Source organism: Salmo salar, chromosome ssa09, assembly GCF_905237065.1.
Source record: "Salmo salar chromosome ssa09, Ssal_v3.1, whole genome shotgun sequence".
Classification (NCBI taxonomy): domain Eukaryota; kingdom Metazoa; phylum Chordata; class Actinopteri; order Salmoniformes; family Salmonidae; genus Salmo; species Salmo salar.
Genome location: NC_059450.1, coordinates 45,758,002 through 45,762,879, shown reverse-complemented (window position 1 = coordinate 45,762,879; position 4,878 = coordinate 45,758,002).

Genomic DNA, 4,878 nt, shown 5'->3' with positions numbered 1-4,878 from the left:
CACTGGACTCTACCCACACACTGGACTCTACCCACACACTGGACTCTACCCACACACTGGACTCTACCCACACACACTGGACTCTACCCACACACTGGACTCTACCCACACACTGGACTCTACACACACACTGGACTCTACCCACACACACTGGACTCTACCCACACACACTGGACTCTACCCACACACACTGGACTCTACCCACACACACTGGACTCTACCCACACACTGGACTCTACCCACACACCTGGACTCTACCCACACACTGGACTCTACCCACACACACTGGACTCTACACACACACTCTACTCTACCCACACACTGGACTCTACCCACACACACTGGACTCTACCCACACACACTGGACTCTACCCACACACACTGGACTCTACCCACACACTGGACTCTACCCACACACTGGACTCTACCCACACACACTGGACTCTACCCACACACTGGACTCTACCCACACACACTGGACTCTACCCACACATACTGGACTCTACCCACACACTGGACTCTACCCACACACTGGACTCTACCCACACACACTGGACTCTACCCACACACTGGACTCTACCCACACACTTGGCTCTACCCACACACACTGGACTCTACCCACACACACTGGACTCTACCCACACACACTGGACTCTACCCACACACTGGACTCTACCCACACACACTGGACTCTACCCACACACTGGACTCTACCCACACACTGGACTCTACCCACACACTGGACTCTACCCACACACACTGGACTCTACCCACACACACTGGACTCTACCCACCACACTGGACTCTACCCACACACTGGACTCTACCCACACACACTGGACTCTACCCACACACACTGGACTCTACCCACCACACTGGACTCTACCCACACACTGGACTCTACCCACACACACTGGACTCTACCCACCACACTGGACTCTACCCACACACTGGACTCTACCCACACACACTGGACTCTACCCACACACACTGGACTCTACCCACACACACTGGACTCTACCCACACACACTGGACTCTACCCACACACACTGGACTCTACCCACACACACTGGACTCTACCCACACACACTGGACTCTACCCACACACACTGGACTCTACCCACACACTGGACTCTACACACACACTGGACTCTACCCACACACACTGGACTCTACCCACACACACTGGACTCTACCCACACACTGGACTCTACCACACACACTGGACTCTACCCACACACACTGGACTCTACCAACACACACTGGACTCTACCCACACACTGGACTCTACCCACACACACTGGACTCTACCCACACACTGGACTCTACCCACACACTGGACTCTACCCACACACACTGGACTCTACCCACACACACTGGACTCTACCCACACACTGGACTCTACCCACACACTGGACTCTACCCACACACACTGGACTCTACCCACACACACTGGACTCTACCCACACACTGGACTCTACCCACACTGACACCCTAACACACAAAAAATGCCTGTTTTCACTATGTCCTTATGCACTATTGTCTGTAGATTGATGAGATTTTTTAAATAAAAAAAATAAAAAAATCAATTTTTAAACTTATTATAAAATACATTTTATAACAAGGCTGTAACGTAACAAATGTGGAAAAATGTAAGGGGTCTAAATACATCCCGAATGCACTGTATGTACAGTATGCATCCACCTCAATTACCTCGTACCCTTGCACATCGACTCAGTACTGGTACTTCCTGTCTATAGCCATGCTATTTTCTACTCTCTATACATAGCCATGTTATTTGTAATCATTATTTTTATTAGTCAATCACTGTGCCATTATTTTTATTGCATTTAAAAAAAATCTTATCTTTAATTTTCCATTATTGGAAAAGGACCTTTAATTAAGCATTTTACTGTCTGCTTCTGTTATCTACGATGCATGTGACGAAAACAATTTGATTTGATGTGTTACCATTATGGATCCCTGTCCAGCAGAGATATAGCTGTATCTAGGATCCCTGTCCAGCAGAGATACAGCTGTATCTAGGATCTCTGTCCAACAGAGATACAGCTGTATCTAGGATCCCTGTCCAGCAGAGATATAGCTGTATCTAGGATCCCTGTCCAACAGAGATATAGCTGTATCTAGGATCCCTGTCCAGCAGAGATACAGCTGTATCTAGGATCTCTGTCCAACAGAGATATAGCTGTATCTTGGATCCCTGTCCAGCAGAGATACAGCTGTATCTAGGACCCCTGTTCAACAGAGATACAGCTGTATCTAGGATCTCTGTCCAGGAGAGATACAGCTGTATCTAGGATCTCTGTCCAGGAGAGATACAGCTGTATCTAGGATCTCTGTCCAGGAGAGATACAGCTGTATCTAGGATCTCTGTCCAGGAGAGATACAGCTGTATCTAGGATCTCTGTCCAGGAGAGATACAGCTGTATCTAGGATCCCTGTCCAACAGAGATATAGCTGTATCTAGGATCCCTGTCCAGGAGAGATACAGCTCTATATAGGATGCCTTCTGCATTGTCACCTTCCATGTCCAGCATGTAAATGTGGTTCAATGTATCACAGACCACTGCAGTTTCTTTTCATGTCGAATTTTCGCCATTCAAGATCCAGCAGGTGGCCTACTGGCTGACGTTTGTTTTGGTGTCTTATTAAATCAAGCTAACAATCTGGACTGGCAAAATGCATCATACAGGCCCGATGTTTTGAAAGTTACATATCTTGAAAACATTTTAGGACTATATCAACAATGAACTAATGAAACAAATAGCAAAATATGTTTTCCTTTAAGAGCTGAAGTTACTGTTCACTTTGGAGAACAACATACATACATTTTCTTCACTTCAGTCTGAAATTACAGAGCAGAGAGCAGTGTTGTGGTCCCAAATGGCATCCTATTCCCTATGTAGTGCGCTACTTTTAACCCAGAGCCCATAGCACCATGTAGGGAATAGGGTGCCATTTGGGACGCAGACTAGAACCACTGGTGTATTGACCAGGGCCAACGTGACTCTGCTTCAGTCCTGAATAGTCGACTTAGTGTCCGTGGAACATTCCGGATCCCTGTAGGCCCAAAGGGTTGCAAAAGTCTGGTTATTTTCACAAAACTGCCATGTTTTCCTGGAAATCCACAGTTGGAAGATTTCTGGAATAAGCAGGACAATCCATAATCCTCCAACCATGATTTCTGCAAACGCTAAGTAGGCCTAATTTATTCATTTTTCAAAAAACACACACCATTATGTCAAAAGCCACCCCTTTTCTCAGCAAACACATTTTGCGTCGTAGTATATACCAATTACCGAGATGCTTTTAGCCCTGGTGATCCTTGATGGGAATTTAACCTTTGACCTTTGCATTACTTGCACAGAGATCTTACCATCTGAGCCACACAGGACCTCGTAAGACTGCTTTTGAGTTATTGGCAGACTTATAGCCCAGCAGTACTGAAACAGGTCTGAGCTCATCCATACAAGTTGTGGATATGTGAGAGGTTTCTGAGTAGTCATGGTAACCCTGTCATCTAGAAATGAACTGCTCTGAAATGAGCTCAGTCTGTTTTTATGATTCTATACGGTAGAGCCCTGTCATAACTGGACACCTTTTCTGACACACAAAACCCAGAACCCACTGGCTGCTGTCATTTTGACCCTCCCTCCCTCCCTCCCTCCCTCCCTCCCTCCCTCCCTCCCTCCCTCCCTCCCTCACTTTATCTCCGTCTCTCTCCATCTCTCTTTCCTCTCTGCCCCATCCATGTCTCTACTTCTCTCACCTCTCCTACCTCTATTTTCTCTATCCATCTCCGTCTCTCTCTCTCTGTCTCTCCATCTCTCCCTCTCTCTTTCCCTCCTTCTCTCTCTCTCTCTCTCTCTCTCTCTCTCTGTCTCTCCATCTCTGTTTCCCTCCTTCTCTCTCTCTCTCTCTGTCTCTCCATCTCTCCCTCTCTCTTTCCCTCCTTCTCTCTCTCTCTCTCTCTCTCTCTCTCTCTCTCTGTCTCTCCATCTCTCCCTCTCTCTTTCCCTCCTTCTCTCTCTCTCTCTGTCTCTCCATCTCTCCCTCTCTCTTTCCCTCCTTCTCTCTCTCTCTCTCCATCTCTCCCTCTCTCTTTCCCTCCTTCTCTCTCTCTCTCTGTCTCTCCATCTCTCCCTCTCTCTTTCCCTCCTTCTCTCTCTCTCTCTCCATCTCTCCCTCTCTCTTTCCCTCCTTCTCTCTCTCTCTCTCTCTCTGTCTCTCCATCTCTCCCTCTCTCTTTCCCTCCTTCTCTCTCTCTCTCTGTCTCTCCATCTCTCCCTCTCTCTTTCCCTCCTTCTCTCTCTCTCTCTCCATCTCTCCCTCTCTCTTTCCCTCCTTCCTTCTCTCTCTCTCTCTCTCTGTCTCTCCATCTCTCTTTCCCTCCTTCTCTCTCCATCTCTCTCTCTCTATTTCCCTCCTTCTCTCTCTCTCTCTCTTCCATGTACCTGCTCAGATCTCCTGAACAACACACTGCCCTTCAGCTTTTCCTCAGATAATTCATTCATTTCCATGCAGGATGTCACTAATTGAATGCCAATGGTGACTACAGGAAACACTGTGGTCCCTCTGAAAGGGATAGGCCTATACATGAACATGAGGGCATTGTTGCATTCATTATGACATTGAAGGCCTGTTAAAGGGGGCAATCTGGAGTTCAAACAACAACGAAGAAGCCATATTAGCAATTCAAAATATAACTTCATTTAATTTCAGATGAATAATGTAAATGATATACATGTCCTTCCGATGTGTGCTCATTGTTTTTCCCCGTCGCAGCAATAAATAGTGTCACAGTTCAGAGTCCACCAGGACTAGTCATTGTAGCGTGTCACAGTTCAGACAGTGTT